Source organism: Mchenga conophoros, unplaced genomic scaffold, assembly GCF_057382185.1.
Source record: "Mchenga conophoros isolate Kocher_MC1m ecotype Shallow Benthic unplaced genomic scaffold, M_conophoros_male_GT1.1 unmapped_scaffold_6, whole genome shotgun sequence".
Taxonomy (NCBI): Eukaryota; Metazoa; Chordata; class Actinopteri; order Cichliformes; family Cichlidae; genus Mchenga; species Mchenga conophoros.
In genome coordinates, this window is record NW_028182333.1 from 329,595 (window position 1) to 351,924 (window position 22,330).

General features: G+C 44.3%; 2 protein-coding genes, 1 long non-coding RNA gene and 1 pseudogene across 5 annotated transcripts in view; 2 read left to right on the forward strand and 2 right to left on the reverse strand.

The window, feature by feature from the left end:
• LOC146546160 (uncharacterized) overlaps window positions 1-22,330 on the forward strand; it is a 168,397-nt gene that overhangs the window by 100,045 nt on the left and 46,022 nt on the right. The gene's annotated exons all lie outside the window — the stretch shown is intronic.
• LOC146546164 (protein NLRC3-like) overlaps window positions 1-22,330 on the reverse strand; it is an 80,088-nt gene that overhangs the window by 36,507 nt on the left and 21,251 nt on the right. The gene's annotated exons all lie outside the window — the stretch shown is intronic.
• On the forward strand, window positions 9,046-13,842 carry LOC146546165 (uncharacterized). 2 transcript variants are annotated; one of them, XR_014891026.1, is made up of 3 exons: window positions 9,046-9,074; window positions 13,481-13,666; window positions 13,798-13,842. It is a non-coding gene; the product is annotated as an uncharacterized LOC146546165 (long non-coding RNA). The 2 variants fall into 2 exon arrangements; XR_014891027.1 differs by lacking the exon at window positions 13,798-13,842 and having other exon boundaries at window positions 13,481-13,721.
• Window positions 21,140-22,330, reverse strand: part of LOC146546166 (protein NLRC3-like) — a 19,208-nt pseudogene continuing 18,017 nt past the window's right edge. Inside the window, exons 7-8 of the transcript XR_014891020.1 lie at window positions 22,091-22,137; window positions 21,140-21,942 (exon numbers count right to left, since the gene is read on the reverse strand). The product of XR_014891020.1 is annotated as a protein NLRC3-like (transcript). The remainder of the gene's footprint in view (window positions 21,943-22,090; window positions 22,138-22,330) is intronic.

A 22,330-nucleotide genomic window follows, 5' to 3' on the forward strand; every position in this document is an offset into this window, starting at 1 on the left:
AGTAAAGAGGAAACACGGATGTTTCTCAGTGACTCATGTTTGTTGTGCTGTGTTTTCAGTCAGTTTGAGACAAGAAGAAAAGAAATGAGCAGGAAGCAGAACACATCACTGTTTGCTTTTATATAATAGGACTAATACAGCAGTGTTACATATGTAAATGGCTCCAGCTGTCATAAACTAAGACTCAGGAAGTTCTCTGATTGAAATGCTGGCAGGTGATGGGTAACCCTCCCAGCATGTTCCCAAGCGTTGCATACAAGCCACTGAAAAGTAGCTGACGACAGGCTGACTGTGTGTGTGGAGAATCAGTAGGAATACGATGGATAAGCACATGAATCTGACATATTTGGAACAACCAGGTCTCGTGAATGACGTCATTTTTACTCCACGTGAAGAGAAAAACATGTAAACAAGATCGTGAGCATCAGATCTGTTTATGCACTGCTTCAGTTTCCTGCTCGGCACAATCGTGGATCCAAAAGATGTCAGCTGACGGCCCCGCCTGCCTTTGTTGTCTCTGCCCAGCCTTCCTGTCGTTATCCGTGTTTTTGCTCCCCATCCCCTCTGCCCTGTTGCCCTGACAACAGACAGACACCTAGGTTTCCTTGGTGACCGGGCAGTTTCCTGCCTCCCTACGCTGTGACTGTAGCACAGAGTGTAAGATGTGATTTCAAAGCCAAACCTGGGGATGTGTGTGCTTCACAGCACGCGGCTGTGAGCGGTCCAACCTCACAGGACACGTCGAGCTTTGTCTGGGTTTGGATTTAAGGAGCTACAGGTTAGAGGAGCAGGGACAGAAATCGTCTGTCAGTGTCCCCGTGAAGCCATCGCTGATGTGATTACTGCTGTTTCACATCAAACACTGCAGTTTTCCAGCAGTGGAAAGAAGCTGCTTTTGCTGGCATCCTTATTGAAGTTTAAAGTTTACATATAAGTCATGCAGACCATCACTGATGCAGGTGTGCGGCTGTGATTATGACAGTTGGACGTTTCTCCCCTTCTTAGTCCAGAGGACGTGGACACGTTGGACTGACAGCAGCACTGTTCCCTCTTGTCCTCGGTCAGTTTGTATGTTATGTTACATACGGCTTCTTCTTCTTTGTTGTGGATGCAGGGTGAACTGACATCATGCAGTCTGATGAACATTTCCATCAAAGACCAGAACTGTGCTTTTCACAGATGAGAGCCGCTGCATGCTGAGCACATGTGGAAGAGGCTGCAGAGCATCGTGCTGCTGGAACCTCGTCAGCACGGCTGCTCTGGTGTTTCAGTGATGGTCTGGGGGACATCCCAACCACTCAGCACCCTTTGAGTCGCTCTAATAACAGCTACTTATTAATAACATTTGTGCACGAAGCTGCCACATAACACCTGGATTCTTGGGGTGTCTCTGCACCTACACAGAATTGTTTCAGTGATGAATGGAAGAACCCTCAGACGATGCCTTGCGTTGGGTTCTGCGTCGACTGGACGCCTTGTGTCGGAGGTGAACCGTTTTGATTTAAAGGTTGATCGTAGCGCTCCCTCTGTGACTCCCAACATTAACTAGCTCACTCGTGAGCGAGAGAAGATCAGCTGTGATCCTGTCTGCTTCATGTCTGTCGTGCGTGCTCAGCACATATTGCAGGAACGTGAAATATTTTGTAGGTTGAGCACAACCAGTGTTCCCCAGTTTCATTACTGGGAGTTTGAAACCAGTGATTAGGCTGACCTGTACTGGCCTGATAAAGCACCGCTACTTGAAACACGTGTAAAAAGCTCGGTGTCTACATTGATGGTTCTTTTAAAGTGAAGAAGCAGGTGAGTGCAGTGTTCAGTCCTGCTTCTTTCAGTTAAGACAGCTGGCCAAGGTAAAGCCAGACCTCCTAACGTCTTTGAGCGTCTTATTCACCTTTCCCTTACTTGCAGATGAGACTACTGCAATTCATTGTGTTATGGTCTAGATCAGGCCTCCATCCATCGTCTTCAGATGGTTCAAAATGCAGCTGCTCGCCTGCTAACTGGTACCAAACGGAGAGAGCATATAACCCCAGTTTTAGCTTCTCTACACTGGCTTCCTGTCTCCTACAGGATCCAATTTAACTTCTACTTTTTGTTTTTAAGTCATTAATGCCCGAGCCCCTCCTCACCTGTCTGAGCTCCTCTCTGCCTATGCTCAGGACAAACCACGAGGTCCAGCCCAAAACTAATGCTGTCCATCCCACGGACTGACCTCACATCCCGTGGTGATAGAGCCGTCTCTGTGGCAGGTCCCAGACTCTGGAATAGTCTCCCCTTAAATATTAGATCTGCACAAACACTTGAGCAGTTTAAATCTTTACTAAAGACACATTTCTATGCCCTGGCTTTTAACACACTATGACCCAAGCATTCTGGTCTTATTTGAATTAGTTTAGTTATTGTTTTAATTCTTTTACTGTCCTATTATTGTTTTTACTGTTATTATTGTGTACATTGTTGCTTTTTAATACCATTTTTATATTGTTAAGCACTTTGTGCAGCATCGGCTGTTTGAAATGTGCTATAGAAATAAATTTGACCTTGAAACCAAATCTCCTTAGGAAGCGATTTTATTTTATTTATTTATTTAGGACCGTGCATGTTAATGAACATAAATGTAAAAAGAAAAATTACATGAATGTAAACATGCCAGATTATAGCCAAAGGCTCATCTTTAATGAGGCCGTGTATTAAGTCTCACACAGCATGGGTGGAACAGCTACTAACCATCACTGCAAGCTCGACAGCAGGAGCCGTCTTCCTGTCGCAGTATACCCCAAACAGCTAATTATTGGACCGCAGGGAAATGGGACGGGTGTTGGTGCCATCAGGGAAAACCGTCGTTCTCCTCGCTCCTCCCTTTGCCTCCTGCTTGCTCCTGCCGACCCCGCTGGTCTCCGTTTTCCCCGACGCTGATTAAACCCCCTCCTCTTCCTAACGACGTTAGGCCCCTTTGATCTCCAGCACTTAAAACCAGCAGCTACCATTGTGCCATCCAAAACATCTCTGTGGTTGCTATGGTTATTCACTTAGATCAATTACTATAGCAACAGTGTTTCTGAGGGCTGGGGAGGAAGTGGCTCAGCAGGGATCCAGGTGGAGACACATGAAAGACACAGGCTGCATATAAACGGTGGATCGGTGAGGGCGGGCCCTCCTCGCCAGCCTCGCCATCGATACGATTTCTCTTTATGTAAATACGTGACACAGATATGTATGTTGAAGAAAGACAGAACATCCTTTCACACGATCCTCTGACACACTTGTCTCTACAATTGGATGTGAAACAGACTTGAAAGGAAAGAAGTCGTGTCAGGTATTAACAGATATATCAAACACATTATTCTTCATATGCAGGGGTTAAGACTCTGTCATCAAACACCTTTACAGAGAAAAGTAGCCAAGTGTGTGAGATGATAGCTACAGTGAGTGACAGCTTAGCAAAAATCCTGAAAGTTGGACACTTAATGTCAGCTTTGTCAGCCACACTGCAGAGCTCACAGAAGGCCCACAGCTCTGATGACTCAGTGGATGGAATAAAGCCCTCCAATGTGAACTGCACAGTGTGTCATCATCACGTGTCTCCTTCATCTTCTCTGGGATGGATCAATAGATGGCTGATCCAGCCCCGTGTCATGAGGCAGCGCTGCCTGGTTGGCAGAATCTGACCCCAGACCAGCTATATACCATGTACAGTGTTCAATCAACCTTTCACTGGGCATGTGTATAAGGTCACAGCTGTCAGTGTGCTGGATATTTGCAGTGTTTTCAAATGTATTCCACTACAGACTACAGATTACATGCCCCAAAAATGTATTCTGTAACGTTACTCAATGAGAGTAATGTATTCTGAATACTTTGATTACTTAATATATTATCATGCTGTTTACAACTACATGAATGTACTGTTGCTGTGATTTATACTGTTACTGAAGGTCAGCGGCTCCGAACCGTAGTAAAGGGACCTCTGGCTAACACGTCGGGTTCGTGTCGGGCTCGTAGCCGAAAACGAGCTTTACTTTGTTGTCTGGGTCAACTTTGCTAGCAGAGACAGAGAGGCGTTGAAAGGCTGCTCCAACAGAACTTATTGTCAAAGGAGCAGAACAGAGTCAAACCTCTGTTCTTAGAACTGAAGAAGCTTCTCGGATGAGAGGTGAAACGTCTTCAAGCAACTTAAAGAAGTCCAGACGCTTTTCTTTGCAAGCTCCTCAGACTACGATGACCTGGATGACTGAGAACCTTCACAGACAACAGAACTTATTGTTTTCGGAGGAAAACAGGAACACGGTGTACGGTCGAGTCTTAACAGCTTACAGCTGGGCTCGTCAGGCTCTCTTCTTGCAGTGGTTATTATTATATTTACATGCTTCCAGCTCCCGTTTCTGCTCGGTGACAGCTCGTGCTTTTCCTTTCTCTCCCTCCCTCGCTCACAGACACATCACGGGTACAGCAGTCCATCCTCCTGCAGCACGGACTACACTGCCCATGATGCTACATCTGCCTGTTAGCTTAGCACAACAACAACAACAACAAAAAGGCCTCTCTCACCCAGGAAACACGCAGCATGTCACCCTGTAACCATGGCAACCACAACGCTGCGCCTGGAACAACAGAACATGTCAAACAAACCCAAACAGTCCTGACCCGCCACAATATGAAACAGGAAAGTACCGCCGTGTAATCCATTTATTTCAACAAAGTAACTGTATTCTGAATACCACCTGTTTAAACAGTAACTGTAACAGAATACAGTTACTCGTACGTGTATTCCGTTACTCCCCAACATGCAGTGTAATCCATTTAATTTCAACAAAGTAACTGTATTCTAAATACCACCTGTTTAAACGGTAACTGTAACAGAATACAGTTACTCGTACATGTATTCTGTTACTCCCCAACACTGGGTATTGTCAAATTGAAATATCATTAAACTCACTACTCTTACTCATAAATATGGTCCGTGCACAAAGCAGCGTCGTCTCTTTCTAACATCCCTGCTCCAACAAACACGAGGTTGTTTCCATCGCTGCTGCTGTTCCATGTTGTACAGCTCTTATTGTTACTGTAAGTCTCGTAGTTCTTATTTGTGTGAGGCTTTGCTCCTGCCCGTCACTCTGCTGCTGTTCCATGTTGTTCAGCTCTTATTGTTACTGTAAGTCTCGTGTTCCTCCTCCCTCCCCTCCCTCTCATAAAATTTGAGAGAGCCTGGCACTAGGCCAGACGCCCCCCTCCCTCTCTGCCAGGCAGACGGCCAGCTGACGGAGCATGTGGCTGTGGAGGGGCACGAAGGGCGGCTCGGCTGAGGAGATATTTGTGGTGGCTGTCTATGGTACAGAACTGCGCTACAACGCTGACATATTTGTCTCCGTGTTCTGGGTGCAGGCAGAGTTATGGGCTGGATGGTGTTTATAGTGAACAGGCTCCCTGTTGTTAAAGCGTGTTTCTCATTTAAAGTGGCACATTTCTGAAATGTACAGTAACCATGAACATATTCGTTCTCTAAATGAACGCCACGACGATTGTTCCCACATCGAGCTGCTCTACCTCTGAGCTCATTCACACGAGCACTTTCTGCTCGAGTGCTTCCTCTGTTCACAGCCACACTCACGGATGCGCTGGAGAACAGCTCGGGTAAGAAGTGTGAACAACATGCTGGCATTTCATTCTACCTGCAGTGGTCAAATCAAGGCAGTGGTCAAATCTAGCTTCTTTCAGCTCAGGCAGCTGCAAAAACAAAGCCAATTCTTTCACGGCAGCACTTTGAGACAGTGATCCAGGCCTTTGTCAGCACTCGGCTGCATTACTGTGATGACCTTCATGTTGGGGTCAGCGCATCATATATTAGTCAAAATGCTGCAGCTCGTCTTTTAACTGGCACTCGAAAGTTTGAGCACATTTCCCCTGTTTTAGCTTCACGTCACTGGCTGCCCATTCTTTAGGATTCATTTTAAAATTCTTTATTTACTTTAAAGCTCTCCATGGCCTCGCCCCATCTCATCTCTCTGAGCTGCGACAGCCTCATACAGGCCAGCTGATCAGCTGCTCCTGCATGTACCCAGGACTGGGCGTAAACTTAGAGAGATCCTGCTTTTGCTGTAGCAGCTGCAAACTGTGGAGCGAGCTTCCTTTGGAGATCAGACAGGCTCTTCTTTACCTGTTTTTAAGTCTTGAAAACCCGCCTCTTTACCCTGAGCTTTGAGCACCCACGTGAGATGTTGGTTTTTATTTCAGTTGTTTTTAGGTGATTCGATGCTGTTTTTTCTTGTTTTGTTTTCATTTGATGTTTTATGTGTTTTATTTATTTATTTTGCTGTTTTCTGTTGTTCTATTGTTTTAAACTTATTTTCGTGCAGCACTTTGTTCCGTGCTGGCTATTTTAAAGTGCTTTATAAAATAAGATTGGATTGGATTGGACTGCCACCAACAGCTCTGTAACACACTGTGCACACAATGCTATCATTGTCTTTTCTTTTTAGCTGCTTTTACATTTTAGTTGCTGACTTCTGATAAACTGAATAAAACAGGAGAACACACAACCTGGAAATCTTCAACCACACACAAAACACATACGTTTCCCCTGTAAAGTACACAACCTCTGCAGTACCGCTGAGTTTTCTACAAGCGCACAAAGCTGCTGCCAGCTCTGCTGCTGTGACCTGTGTTACCTGTGTTAGGCTCTTACATCAATACGATGGTTGAAGGACCGGCCGTGTTCCGTCTTCCTTCTGTGCATAATCGTGGCCCTGCTGGAGCTGACCCCGTTCTCCACAGTGTTGCTGAAATGGTGAAACTGGAGCACGAATCGATCTGGGAGCTTTGATGAGAGATCAGCTGAAGTTTGACTGCAGCCTGATTCACTTTAGGACAACCAGTTTGCTTTTAATGTTTTTCTGCCTGATTCATTCTGATACACAAACACAGGCTGAACGGTGTCTGTGCTCCCACATCCTCAGTGTCCGTCTCAACACCTCTGCATCCATCACTCACTTCTTAGCATGCAGGACGTGTGTGTGTGTGTGTGTGTGTGTGTGGTGTGTGTGTGTGTGTGTGTGGGGCACAGGGGAATGTGGGACTTTGTCCTGATGTGAATGTGTGTGTGGATCTTCTCCTCCCGGCCTATCACAGTGAGGAATGGAGGTGGTGTCAGTGTGGGTCAGTGTCACTGGGAGCTGTGGGCGTCTCCACAGTGGGCCTGGGAAACTTTGAAAAGATGTTTTCTTCTTTCGGCCATAAAATCCAGATCTTGGTTTCCTCTTTGTGAGCACAACAGAGACTCCCCTTGTTTCTTTACACAGCCTCCCTTTTGGCTTTCATGCACACACACCCACTCAGGGAATAAAGTCACTGCAGCCATTTAGCTGCTTCTCAGCACTCGCTGCATAACCTGAGGTTGGTCAGCCGGTCGACTCGTCGTGCATAGTGACAAATGAGGGATTTCAAATATTTCCAAAGCGATGCATCAGGTTTCTTTGCAGATGAAGTGAGACGTGGATGTTTCACAGCACCAATGAAGATTGTGTTTAAGTGCAGCCGGGCGCACGCTCCCCCAGCGACGCCAGCTTCTTCTCACCGTGCAAACACTTTGATTTGAAATAGATTACAGCCGTGAGTGTTTGACTGTGATGGACTGGTGATGTGTTCAGGGTCGCAGGTTTCTCACCCGCCTCGTCTTTGTTTGTTCTTTGCAGCAGTGAAGGAAACTATGCAAACTATGCAAGGTGTGCAGTAACAGGTCTGAACAAACCAGCAGCAAATAACTTCCAGTCTCCACAGGTTCAGTGCAGCTGGTGTAACAAACGTTTGGTTACAACATATTAATGTTCGCACACTGCTGTAAAAACAGTTTTATTAAAATGAACGTGCACTTTTGTAGAAGCTCGTGGTGAACGCTCCACTGCCTTGTTTTATTGTTACTATTATGTTGTGATGGTTGAACAGGATGACTTGAGACGTGTGCGATGTGACAGAATAGACAGATGGAAGCCTTCATGTTGGATCAGAACGACGTCGGGCTTGTTGGTCTGCTGTGGTTTGATCAGAAGACTTCTCAGATCAGCACCGTGGCCCTCCTCTTCCTCTCCCCCATCTGCTTCTTCTAGCAGCTTCCAACACACTGAGGTCTCTGACAGTGAGAGTGACTCCAGTGTTCCTGTAACTTTGAAGCAGAGGTTCAAGACAGATTGATCTTTCCTTCTGTTTGGGATTGAAGTGATTGTAATATCAGGGGGGGCAGGGGGGGTCTGATGTCCTGTCATTTCATGTAAATCTGTGTTGGGAACATTAATGTTTAATCTGTGTGGATCTGTGTGGGTCTGTGTGTGTCTGTGTGGGTCTGTGTGAGTCCGTGAAATCATCCTGATTTCTTTAGCTCATGAACACCGTGTGGGGTCAGTGTTAACAACATGGTGCAGAAAGGAAACACAAGCGTGGAGTCGGTGGTGCAAACGGTGGCTCGTGCATCAATCAGCTCCAGCTGTGATGCATCTCTTTGATTGTGGGAGCAGCAAACTCCATCCAGACAGCTTCTTTGTTTTTTTCACTTGACTGATCGATCAGCGCACAGCTCCGTTTAGCACACACGCCATCTTTAACGACGGCGTGGAGTCTGTGCCCTGTTCTCCCACACACGAGTGTTCGTTCATGTTCGGCCTTTGTGTCTGAGCGTTTCCTCTCGGTGTGTCTGTAACGAGGAAGCCACGGGCAGGTCGCACACAAACGTATGGGCAGCCGAGTGTGCGAGTGTGGCAACGTGTGGCAACTATTCTGGTTTGCCAGCGACGTTTCCAGATAAACACTGGTGGCAGCCTGCTGCCATGGCAACACCATTGTGCTCCCTCCCTCCCTCGCTCCGTCTCCCCTCCCTCTCCCCAACCACTCCTCTCTCTCATGCTCCGCCGGCTCAGAGAGCGAGCACCAGAGAGGAGAGAGGTCAGCTCGATTCAGAGGACAGAAAGAAGAAAGGAATAACCCGGAGTGGACGGGGACAGGATGAGCGAGGACAGCCACTCCCACTACAGGCTGGACCCCAGCGATCGCCTCAATGGGCTGGACAGAGGAGGAAGAGACCCAAGAAGGTAAACGAATAGATGGAGAGCCACGTGGTGCAAAGTGTGTAAGGATGGAGCACCCACCCTGCAAAAAGAGAAAGGAGGTGGGGTTAGGTGAGGTTTGTTTATGTGCAGACAAGCGTCCACATGATGTTAGGAGCACCGAACCATCTCTCACCCCGTCGTCTCCTGTGGAGTGTGTGGCTGCTCCCCACAGCAGTTGTATCCTCTCTCATATCCTCCGTCTCCTGGTGTTGTGTTGCTCCACAGTGAGTCGTAGTAGGAGGCTCACATGCTGTCAGGGTGGGTCCCTGCTCGCTCTTTGTGCGCCTGTCGTTGGGGGTTTTGGTGTTTGCAGCTATCAGGAGGTTTGTGTTGTAGCCTGATGTGAGAAGTTGTTGTTATTCTCATCATTTTTAACATTTCTGCACCGCTACAATAAACAGACACACACCCCATCAGCTGTTTACAGATCTATACGCCCATAAAGACGTGAAACACACATTGCACAAATCTACCTATAACGTGTTCATATGTGTTATAAAATAAAGAGGTAAAGTATTAGCTGTTCAGGTTGATTCATAAATATGACCTCAGCACGTGAAATCCTTCTGCTGAATCCCTAAAAGCTCGTCAGACCAACGAAGCCGTACAACACAAATAACCAGACCAAACCAGGGTTGTGCGTCTGTTGTTGAGAACATTGTCAGTAAACCACAGTGACGTCCTACAGAGGACTCGTGTTGTCATTATTTTTGTGTATGTCGTGTGAGCTGAGAGCTGTAACCAAAGGTAGTGAGCGCGTCGGCCTTTAACGTCGCGGCTGGTTGTGCGATCGCGTCGCCGCTGAACTCGTGAGAGTTTGTCTCAGGGATCTTTACATTTGAAGTCAGGTGAACATCCAGTGAACTAACAGAACATTAGGAGCAGTTTACTCTCATGAATGTCAGACAAACTGAGGTTGTGTGTCAGTTAGATTCTTTAAGTCATTAAAGTGTCTCTGTAGGAAAAGCATCTGTTTCCTCCACCTCTGCAGAACTGCGTGACCTGTAGCATCATTGCAGGAAGTATCCTGTGACAATGAGTGACTGCACATCATCATTATCAACACATAAACCTGTGGTCTGGACCTGCAGTTCTTATTTTTACTGTCTGGTTTTGTGTAAAGCAGCACTTCAGTAAGCACCTGTGAAGCACACAGTCATAGTCGAGTAATGAAGCGATCCATATGTGAAACATATTCCACGTCTACAGGATAGTGGAGGTTACATGGGTCAACCTGGGCAAACTGTACCAGCACATGTGATCACACTGATAGCAGAACACAGGTATGTGAGTCTCTACGACGAGGTCAGAAACCAGTAACAAATGTTTCATGTGATTCGTTTTTCTCCAGTTTGTCTGCAGTGAACCTTAAATACTCACTGAACCAGCTGTTCCTGATGTGGTGACGTGTGTCGGTGATGAAGCCAACACTCTGTCCAGTGTTGGGCAAGTTACTTGAAAACAGTAATCAGTAACTAATTACTTCCCAAAAAAGTAATCCGTTACTTTACTGATTACTTATTTTCAAAAGTAATTAATTACTTAGTTACTTTTTAAAAACACGATTTACAACCTGAAGAGGTGATAAAGTGATAGATCTTTCAGCCCCAATTCTACTTTTTCTGCATAATCCATCATACAAAATGTAATCAGATGGAAAAGTCTCTTTTTCTAACTTGTTTTATTAGATTTAATCTTTTAACTTTATGCATCAAGCAAACATTTAATTATCTGCAACATTCTCTGACTGGAAGAAATGAGTTTAACATTTAAACCTATTTTCTGCACATTCCAGCTCATAAAATAAAATATTTTGTGTGTTTACACTCAGTCTTTCAAATAGATGCAAGTAAAAACACGCAGAAAATAAATAAAGTCCAAGACTCAGCGGTCCTGTTGCTCTATTTCACCTGTAAAGCAGGAGTGGGGTAGGCGGAGGTTTACCCTGGTGCAGGTGTGCCGCGGTCAGTGGAAGAATCCGGCAGTTTCTCTGTGAGTTTCCCATTACGTCGTAGCTACTCGGTGCTTGTTGGAAGTTTAGGGGTTTTTTCGCTGTAAAAAGAAGTTTTCTTCCCACGCACAGCGGACACTAATGTTTTTGTCACTTTTTATGGAATCAAACTCAAAGTAAGGTCAGTACTTCCACGCTTTAAACGCTGCAGCTCATACTCTCTCTGCACTCGATATGTGATCCACTGTTGATCTGCACACAGCTGTTGTCACTAACGGCGCACTCGCTTACGTCACTGTCGTGAGACATTCTCGCAAAAAAATCACGGTTTTAGTTTTTAGTAACGCAGTAACGCAGCGTTCCTACGGGAAAGTAACGGTAATCTAATTACTGATTTTGCAATAGTAATCCCTTACTTTACTCGTTACTTCAAAAAATAATGGGATTACGCGTTACTGGAGCGTTGTTCTCCTCTGTAACAAAGCAGTGATAAAGGAATAGATGCTGATTTTATTAACTTGTGTCTTTGTGCTGCTGGATTCAGTCTGAAGCAGGCAGCAGTGCTGAACCTACCAGTGTAAATGTGATGGTGGAAGCAGAGGCCAGCACTTGGCAGTGCTAAACACAATAAAAGACTCACAAGTTCCTGCTCAAAGGTCAGCTGCCTTCAGATCAATCATTAACCTGCAGCAGGTTGTGGCCTGATGTGTTTGTAAGAGTTTCACTTTCAGGAGGAGAAGATTTAAACGAGTCACACAAATGTGAACTACAAAGTCTGTGACACAAAATTTATGCAACCTGCAGTAAATCTGACCTGAAGAAATCCAGTCTTCTGCCTGTTGTGGTTGTGACAGCTGCTCGTAGGAGAGTTTGTTTGTAGGAGGTGGAGATGTTCTCAGATCAAGTGCGTAATCGTCTCTTTGTGTAGACGCTAAAAGCTGTGAGCCAAAACTCTCTGCTCTGAAACTCTTCACTCAGTCCTCACGCTGAGAGTTTAGAGGCTGAACTTCTTGTTCCTCCATAACACTTTTCATGAAACAGCAGAAATGAGCTTGTGTTTCTCAGCAGTGCGCACACAGAGAACCGATCCTCTCTGCTCAGTCTGAACAAATCAAAGTGAAACGTCAGTGAAAACACAGCTGCTGATCGAACTGTGTCAGATTAATGCCTCAATGTTTCACTGTGAGGTTAAAAAATACATAAAAATGATTTAAAGAAGTAGGAGGCAGATTTTCACAATAAGAGCACTTTGTTTTTAATTCAGTTAATGTCAAACTGTCATCAACACCTCTGTGTTGTCTCCGTCTCTGAGCAGATTCAGGCATTACTCAAATAATAAAGGCTTTTTTTCACTATTATACTTTTCATTAGTCTCCAGGTTGATGATTATAAACAGAATTATTAAAGTTTTTATCATTTCAGGCTGAAAATCAACATGAATTTGGTTCTAATCAAAGAAGCTCCTTTAATGTGTGTCATTAAAATCCTCACACAGACTTAAAAAGGCGACATTAACATTAAAATAAATGAAAGAAGCTTCAGCTGAGAGCTTCATGCAGTCATCATCAGCAGCTCATAGCAGTCACAGCTCTTTATTACGCAGCTTTGCAGGAATTAAAGTGGCTGAAGTGTCAGAGTTTGTGTGAGAAGCTGCTTCATGGACAGCTGTACACACGTCTTTATTATTTCTTCATAAATCAAACACACAGGTTTGTCTGCAGATGATTTAAAGTGTGTCGTTGTGCAGTTAAAGCTGTTTGTGTGACGCCCTGACCTCCTGTGAATGAAACAGCCAATCAGATCCATCAGAGAGAGAGCAGGAAGTGTTGTGTGTTTGTGACAGAACAAGAAACAGTGATGATGATGAACATAAAGGTCCTCTGATGTTTCCTGTTACAGTAACGCTTGTTCATCTGTTGCTCTCCTACACTTTCCTATAAATAAAGGAGAAAAAGTCCGTTTAGTTTCATTTCCTACAGCTCAGAGTTACACTTCACATTCCTGCTGTCACATCAAAAAGCTTCACTTTGGTCCAACATCTACATGTTAACATGAAACACAGACAGACTCAGAACATCTGGAACATCTGCACTTTGACCCAAAGTGTTATAGCAGGATATTTTCTGCATATTTCTTATGTTGGACCTGTTTGAACTGTAAACGACCTGTAATCATCTGTAAATGGTGTGAGACACACTGAGGCCACCTACAGGGCAGCTGGGGAACAGCAGGGATCTGAAATCATACGAGATGTTAGTGAGAAGTTAGAACAAACGGACTTAAGATGGGTCGAAGTGATCAAAGTTGATCTAAAACAGAAGATAAATCCAAAGCAGCATCAGATGAATGTTACCATTTCCAGTTACGGTGCCCTTCATCTAATATGGAAATGTGTTGGTTTTTTTTGCCGTGTTGTTGTTCTTCCTATTGTGTTTAGGCCAGAGATGCTCTTCAAACAGCTGACAGACATGACCACATTACAAGAACATGGTGTGAGTCCGATTTGATATTCCAGTCAACGCTGAGAGACCTTAACCAGGAAGTCAGAGGTCAGCTGATGCTGCGAGCAGGAAGTGAACCAAGGGAAAGGTCCACTCTACTCAATCTCAAAGAAAATATGCTGGTATTTGTTGATGTTGATGGTACAATAAAAATATATAATATAATAAATAATAAAATATGTGATGATGAGATGTGTTGTTGGTGTTTGTATTTTCTGTAAATGTCTTTTTTAATGTAAATGCTTTGTTCCAGACGGACAGGGAATCAGTTGCTGTACGATGACATCATCTTGATGTTTGACGAGGAGGGCGAGAAAAACTAGTTTTCTCCTGCAGATGGCGATCTTGCACCGTGTTCAGAGAGCCGACACTTTGATGGTGCTGCTCTACTCAGCTTACTTTAGCCTGGGTTGGACTCTATATGAGCAGCTTCCACTCTGGTTTCACTCTTAAACACACTTGTTTGATTTCACTTGTAAAAGTTGAAGAATAAATATTTTATTACAAAATTATTTGTTGATGCATTTTTTTAGGGTCAAATATCTTGTTTGATTTGAGGAATGAACTGTTAGGGTGGAAAAAGTGAATCAGGTTAAAATAGTGGTGCTTTATATCAGTGAAGATGTATAATGTAATTTAAAATGTTGATGATGGGTTGTAGTGGGCTTGTACTTACAAAACTGCCTCATTTTATTGGAACGATCCACAGTTGCATCCATTCACGGATGACATCTGACATCATTTGACATCTGGTCTGAACACGTTTGTACACAAGATGCCTCAGTTCTGGATGTTCCCACAGACTCCTCTGTGCACCTAAAGAAAAGGTCAAGGGTCAGCAGCACATGTAGTTGGGACAATTCTTCAGTCGCACAAACTACACAATCATTTTCCTCCAATGACGACTTTTCACTTGCAGAAATGGTCCTGTGTGATTTCCAGGCTGTGATATAAAAACTAGTTCCTAATGGCAGCGACTCACTCAGTAAACATGTGTTTCCTTCACCAACCTCACACACAGATCCAATAAGATCAGGAAGTGGGCAGTATAGTACAATATGTGTTATTCTGTGCTGCACTGCCCAAACTAAAGATCTGCTGAAGTGTTGGAAATGATCCAGATGTTTATTTTGGACGATACAGCAGAAGATCAGACATGAAAGTGGAGATAACACAGAAGACCTGCAGCAAAGGTCAGAGGTCAGACTGGGCCCTGGATTCAACAATGAGCCAATGATCATCAAGCAGTGACTAAAGCAGAGCCCTGACGTTCTGACATTCATCACACAGTCAGAACAAATGTCTGCTGATGACTTCATCTCATGAAACGACTGATAGATGTCAGTTCATTGATCAGCTGAGCTGCTGATCTTCATCGTCACAGAAACATTCAGCTTGTTTCAATCAGTAAATAACTCCCACTACTCCCAGTTTGAACTGTTCCCACTCAAAATGCTGTGAGAACAATGATCATTGTAGAACTTCACAAACATCACGTGTTGTTTTCCACATGTAAGATCAGCAAACACACAGAAACTTCCTGTTGCCACACACGGCCTCTAAAATCTCTTCCACGCTTTCTGTCTGAAGTCCACTCTCTGTGTCGGATCCACAGGAAACAACAAGATCTTATTAACATGGTTTTCAATGTGTCTCCTTCCAAAAAGTCCAACCAATGAACAAATGTGTGTATTTGTGGAGGCCGAACAAAAGCATGACACATTTCTCTGTTTCTATAAACTGGAGTCAAACACAAACATGAAGAGTTTCACTGACAGACTCCAAAATGCCCCCACAGTGGATCAAAGGGAAATCCTACAGTGTGGCCAGAGACTCTTAATGGCTCCAACATCAACACATCCACAATGTTGGATCCAGTTCTGCCTCACAGAGTTACTAAGACACACCCTCTGCCAGCATCACAACAGCTCCACCTGCTTCACCTGCCTCCTCAGCATCTGTACACCTGAAGAGAAAAGAAAGGCTCCAACAGCTCAAATCTACAAAGGATTCATGAAGTTTCATCCAACAATAACATGTTTGCCTTCCACAGTGTGCTGTTAGACACCACTGTACCTCTGCCATTTCAAAAAGAGCAGCTTGGGAACATTTTGGCTCCAAACACTTTGTGTTTAAGTTCTTTGTTTTCTTTGTGAAGCCGACAACATCTGGAGCTTTGTGACTCATAGAAACATCATTTTGTTCTTTAGATGACAGCAGATTGGGACTGAATAATCAATCACTATCAAACCAATAAAGACAAACATGCTGATTTTACAGGAACTTTGTTGGAGAAGCTGCAAAGACATGAAACTGGTGGAGATCCCAAACCAGTTGATAGTGCTGGTTATTCCAAATAAAGCTGTTTCCCTTTGAGATGAAATGACTTTGTGTCCTGATATATAATAAAGATGTTGTTGTTTTTGAGCCCCTGTATTAAAAGTAGTTTAAAGTCAGCTTGAGTTTGATGTCTTTATGTCAAAGCTGCTCATGATGTTGAGCTGCTGATGGAATAAAAACAATATAAAAGCATGTAGTCCAGACTTAAATGTAGCCTGTTGTTAGCTGAGGTCCACACACAGTGTTTGACAGTGTAAAGTGTGTGAAAGGGCTGCTGGTGGAGCTCACTAGGATGAGCAGGTGACCACGAGGTGGAGAGCAGCTGGCCTGGCTTTGACCCGGGCCACGCCCCCTTTCTCTCTGCTTTGCTGTCACTTATCTTCACTGCTCTGTCCAATAAAGCTGAAAAAGGCCCCGAATCAAAGAAATCTGCTGCAGCCTCTGAAATGTCTTCTGTTTCCTTCCCGACGGCTTTTTCACCGTCAGCCCATCAGACAGTCCAGCAGCATTTATGATGATGTCATGATGTTGAAGAGGCTGCTACGGTGGCCTCCCATGACCCCCAGCCTCATCACAGCTGAGATGCAGACATTTGAAAACATTCAGCAGACAACTGAATAACAGTCCAACACAACAGTCTGTGTGCAGACACACACTGACCTTTCATAGAGTCAAACACAGCTGGTTGAGTCATTTCTCTGTGAGTCTAAAGTGAATCTAGTATTTGAAAGTCCACTTCCTGTATTTGTTGTTGAAGACTTCTTCAGCTTCTTCTCAAGGACATCAGCTGCTTGTTTGGCAGCAGAGGCAGTTAAGAAGCTTCCTGAAAAACACTGAACAGTGAGTTCACTGTGGCATATGACAGATTCAGCTTTCTGTGTGCAAATGTGTCTGTGTCGACCTTTCAAATGCTGTTGAATCCAAAACATCAGCGGCTCCTCGGCTGCTCACTTCATGCACTTCTGTCTGTGTGACAGTCCAATGACATCACAGCTGTTTCCAGCCCCAGTGTCTCAGGACTGGACACCTTTAAACATGTCGAGGATCAAACAGCGTCCAGCTAAACACACATGAAACTATCAGAGCTGACAATCATTCCAATAACATCTAATGGTTCATGTATGTAGACACAGGACTACAAGGAAATGGCTCTCAGCATCTGGCTGTGGGAACACATGAGTCCCTGTTTGTGTTCAGATTGTGTGCATGTTTTAGACGTGTGTCACATGTAGAAACACAACAATCCCACAATGACACACAGATGTGTTTGACACAGCTGTGCAGCTGTAAGTTGTTTCTAATGATTCATTGAAGCTCTTCTAACATTCTGGAGACGATCAGTACATGAATCTGTTCAACACGACAACAATTTGACTTCAGTGTGAACGTTTGCATTAAATAACCTTCTTCATCCAGCTGACAGCATCTTCATCCTATGATGTGAACAGTTCCTCCTGTTGATGACAAACCTCTGACAGGATCTGCTTGAGGAGCTTTTTCATGTGCAGCTCTCTGAGCTCAGGGCTGAGCTGCTGTTTCATCTTTAAGAGCTGCTGCCTCCTCGCCGGACTTGTTCTCCTCTTCTTCTCCTAATGACGCCATTTCTGCTTCATATAAAATTCAATAAAGATGCTGACATGTATCTGTAGCAACAACATCATTGAATCTAGAACAACTGGAGCCAAACCAGTGGCTCTGCTGGGATCACTGGTGAGCCAACACTTCCTTGTTGATGCAGATTTCAGGGCTTCCTTTTGCTCCTCCGTTATAACTGTTCTCTCTTCTCAACACATGATGACACAAAGGAATCAGCAGTGACAAAGATGATGCTGAAGAGAAGCACACACTTCACACATATAACAGACCAGTGCAGTTACACACACCTCTGCTCGACATCAGGCCTCAAACAAAGACACAAAACACTAACTTGACTCTAAACAGAAGAAACGAGCAGCTGTTTCTGTTCTGTGCTTATTTATATTTGACACACATGCTTCTCTTTGTGCAAACACACATCGCACTATAAGGGTAACCTCGCACACAATGATTGGACAGCACAGTGATGATGCTGGGAGATCCTATACGCAGCAACACAGAAACACTGAGAACTTTAAACAATGATGGAAAGTGTTATAAATGACTTGTTGGCCTCTGATCTGTCACAAACAGCTGAAACGTGTCTCTCATGAGTCACATGAAGGTTTTTGACAGAAAGGACAAAAAGTAGCTGCAGTCAGTTTGTGTCATTTTTATATTTATTCATCTGGGAGAAAAATCTGAGGGACATTAAAATGTGTTTTCAACAGAGACAAGAACATGAATATAACAGAACAGGTAAATGAACATGTTTCAAGTAAACAGCTGGACTGATCAGGTCCAAACACAGAGTGATAAACTTGTCAAACAGCTGTCATATCTTTATATAGAAGCTCTTTATAAATGCTGCTCACTGCAGTCTGTTTACTAATAATGTCAAAGTGTTAGAAACACAGAAACATCAGAATGGTCTTTGTTCACAGAAACCTGTCTGGGATCCTTTGTTGTTCTTTTGATGCAGAGTTACATTATAAATATAAAGAGTTATTTCAGAGTCTCATCAGTTTTCCTGCATGTCTTTATTTAACACATCAGCAGGGCTGAAGCTCTCATGTTAAACACACACTGATCTATGGACACGTTCATGTGTTTCTAACAGAACCAGGCTGTTATCAGCCTGCACTAACATTATGTCACACACACTGAATGTAACAGTGACAGTTTACATCATCACACAATCAGCTGTGATTGTTTCACTGTCATCAAACGAGTCAACAGGAAGTAGAATCAATAGAAACCAATCATTTACTGACAGCATGTCTGATGGAAATAAGTGCAGATTATGTATGAAGTCTAACTGCACACAGTAACTGTGTTACAATAAGGACTTAACAGCGCCCTCTGCTGGAGTGTTTCAGTACTGCGTTAACTAGAATACACCACCTCCTCCTCACACCACCTGCTACAGCTCTACTCTTCTATGACTACAGTCATCCACAGCACTGATGTGAGGTCACATGGTTCATATGTAAGGAGCACAGCTGACCTCAGGTCAGTTTAATGACTGTGAGCAGCAGCTGTGTTATTGTCACTGTGACAGGGAGACACTCTCAGACACAGCGCTCATGTCAGCTTGTTCTCATGCAGGAGGATCAGGAGCTCCATGTTTGTCTTTCTGTTTGAATCATGATGTGTTTGTGCCATCAGAGTCTGTCATGAGTACTCAGGGTTTCACAGCAGCTCTTCTGGATGCTGACGAGGACTCCAACCTCATGTTTCACCTCTCTGAGCTTCTGATGTCTGTGAACACTCGTGTTTCTTCTCTGGGCTCATCTGGACAAAAACACCTTTCTGTGTTTGGCTGCAGCCTCATTCTGACTGACAGGAAGTGTGTTATCCATGAGCTGCACTTCTGTGAGGAAGTTTCCTGCTGTGTTTCCTGTCTGTGGACAAACACGAGTGTTCCAGCTGAGGACTTGCTTCCTTCCACCTGTCCATACAGGACATCACGCTGTCTGCAGCTCTGTAAATGCAGCTCCAGGTCCTTCCACGTGCTGCTCTGTATTTGTGCAGTTTGTAGTGTGTCCTGGGAAACGTAGCACACATGGTGTTCTTCTGCTGTTTCCTCCTTTCACTGAGTGTGAAACACTGACGCTGTGCTGTTGTTCACAGAGGGGAGCTGATTCTAGCTGCAGCTGGACTCTGTCATCTAACTGAATGTGTTGGTGCTGATCACGGGGCTCTGAGGGGGGAGCAGCAGGAGGACTCTGGATGCTGACGTCAGTGTATCTGTGGAAGCTCCCACAGCGTGTCTGTCATTCAATATTGTGCTGTATATTGTATCTATGCAAAGATGAACAGACTGTGTGTTCACTGGTCTCTGTGCTGCAGCTCTGATGTCATCATCACTCCCTCCTCCACCCTCAGCAGTCCCAGCATGCTGCTGTGGTGCACCCCACCCTCACTCTACACCTGAGCCACAGACCACACCCTCCACCTCAATATACACCACAGTTTTCTCTGCTGTGGAAATGAGATCAGGAGGAAATCATCATTATTATTATTTAATAAACGCTCACATTAATGTGGGCTTATTTGTTTCATATTAGAAACATTAGTTGAGTGTTTTTAGTATAAAATGGTCAAAGTCCCTCTTTTTGCTCCTCCCCTCACCTGTGGATGGGCGGTGCTGTTACCGTGGTGACAGCTTGGATGTGTTTCAGTCCTGCCTGGTTATCACTGCAGGAATCTTTCACATTTATTACAGGTAATAACTCTGATTTTTCTGTGTATTATGAACCAAATGTATCCTGATACACACAGAGATGGATGAGCAGAGGTTTTTTTGCAGTTTATGTAGTTACTATGGACTTAATGCATACATATTATTAAAATTAGGGCTATAACAGTTGTATTGATGTATAGCAACTTGAAATGCTCCCACAAATGGCTCCACAGCATGTAAAAATATAACAAAAGCTCTGGCGGACTTGGTTCTGTGGTCAGTCTTAAAGGGTGAAGTTAAACTCTGTAATCTTCACTGTGTCACAGAGTTCAGTGAGTCCCGTTATTCACAGTATCAATCAGATCATCAGAGAACAGCTGATCAGCAATCAGTGGTGCCAACAGCGCCTCCTGTGGTGAGAGGATGCAATAATGCAATGTAGCATTTTTCCACTCAACACTTGCAGTCATGGAAACTGTCTGTTGGATCTGTGTGACGTTGCTTTCTTGGTTAGAGTTCCTCACAAATGTCCAGATGATTCTTCTAATGAGGCGTCGACCATGTTTGCAGCTCTTTGGAAGAAAACGTCGCCCTTTGCCATCCTTACTTTTCTTTGACTTCTTCAAATGCAGCTGAACTCCAGCTGGTATTTTCTTGGACTTTGCAGCTGTTTCTGGTCATCAGTTCATTCCTGCAAACCTCTGAAGCTGAACAACAATGATGCTGCATTGCTGGCTGATCCCAAAAGGTTGATTCTGTTCATCTGGACGTTTTCAGAAACGTTTGCTCACTGATCAGGTGACTTCTTCAGTCTCAGCTGACTGCAGCTTTACAAGCTTACAAACAGCACATTTGCACAATGACTGAAAGCAGCAGCACCTGATATATATGATACTAATATAATACATATACATATATAATCCATACTAATGATGAAGGAACTGAGCTCACAGTCCATTGTTCATTCAGTGAACTACTCAGTTTATTTTGGGGCCTCAGAAATGCTCACTCTGTTTGTACATCACTGTCAGCAATAGACTCATTCTGCTGTGTGGACAGGAACACATGTGACATCACTTCCTGTTTGTTTGTGACTGAAGAAGTTTACAAGGAATCATTTAGAAGAGTTTCAAACATCAACTGATTGAATCCATGAATCTGAAAACGTGTTTGTGAGTGAAAGAGACAGACATGTACAGACTGAACTATCTGTTCAACAGTCAGAGTGTTTCTGTAACAGGAGACACTCTTTACACTCCACTCAGCACAGGGACACTGAGCCACCAGGAGACCAGAGTCTAAACCCAGGATAAAGAGTTTGAGTGAATGTGGTGTTGAAGGTGTGGAGGTGGATCAGAGTGTCAGAGGAGACTCTGTAGAAGGACAGAGTGCCAGCAGGACAGTCCACATACACTGCTGCTCTGTTAGAGACAGAGGAGGAGGAGGAGGAGGAGATGGGTGCGTAGCTGTTATTGTGACAGACAGCCTGAGGACCATCATCAGTGCAGATCAGACTCCAGGACTGATCATTGTGTCCAAACACACAGTCATAACTGTCTCCTTTCCTTCTGATGCTTCTGTAACTCACTGATATACAAACGTCTCCTCTCCACTCGACCTCCCAGTAACAGCGACCAGTCAGACCATTTCTACACAGCAGCTGATGATGAACATCAAATCTGTCTGGATGATCAGGATATGACTGAACCTCCTCCACATGTGTCACCTTCCTGTTGTTGTCAGACAGTTGGAGCTTTGTGTTCACTGTGTTTGTGTCGATTGTGAGTTGACAGGAATCTGATGGAGAGAACAAACACAATCCAGCTGCAGTTATTGATCCATCATCTGTTCATTGATTGACACTTTGATGATGACTCCTGACATGATGAAGATGGTTGAATGTGTGCTGCTTTGTTTTCATGAATCCCATTAAAAACACACTTACACTTCCTCAGACCTGGTCTCAACCATCGGACTCCAGCAGGCTCCACCCTGAAAGGAGGAGGGGGGTCAGAGCAGCACAGTCAGCATGCACACATGGACATTACATGGCTCTCCACACACACACTGTTACACACTGAGCTCAAAGCTCGGCTCCACTGTTTTATTCAAAGAAATCTACATTTATTTATCAGCACATTTAAAAACAGCTTGAGCCAAAGTGCTGCACAGAGTAGAGAGAAAA